The following is a 345-nucleotide window of genomic DNA, read 5'->3' as shown; positions in this document are numbered from 1 at the left end:
GCGTATTATTGTTTGATTCACTTCCGGATGACACTTCCGAATGAGTCTGTACCACATCGAAGTAACCCTGTTGCAACATTCTTTTGTTTGCCGTGACAATCCTAAACAATCCTTTGGTATAATGTATCGGCCAACCCCCTCACCACACTCCAACCCAATCCGAGTAGGCTGCTTTCACTGGCGATTCGAGTGATGATTGATCACTTCCTCACAACTTTCATCGATTTCGCACTTTGCATTGTCTGAATTGTCAAGTGTTGATTCCTTTTTTTTTCTTCTCTGTCCCAAAAGGGGGTAAACTGAGTTCCTGATGCTCCACTTTCACTTCCAGTCAAGTGCCCACTT

Source organism: Topomyia yanbarensis, chromosome 1 (genome assembly GCF_030247195.1).
Source record: "Topomyia yanbarensis strain Yona2022 chromosome 1, ASM3024719v1, whole genome shotgun sequence".
Lineage (NCBI taxonomy): Eukaryota > Metazoa > Arthropoda > Insecta > Diptera > Culicidae > Topomyia > Topomyia yanbarensis.
Note: the sequence above shows the minus strand (reverse complement) of the source record.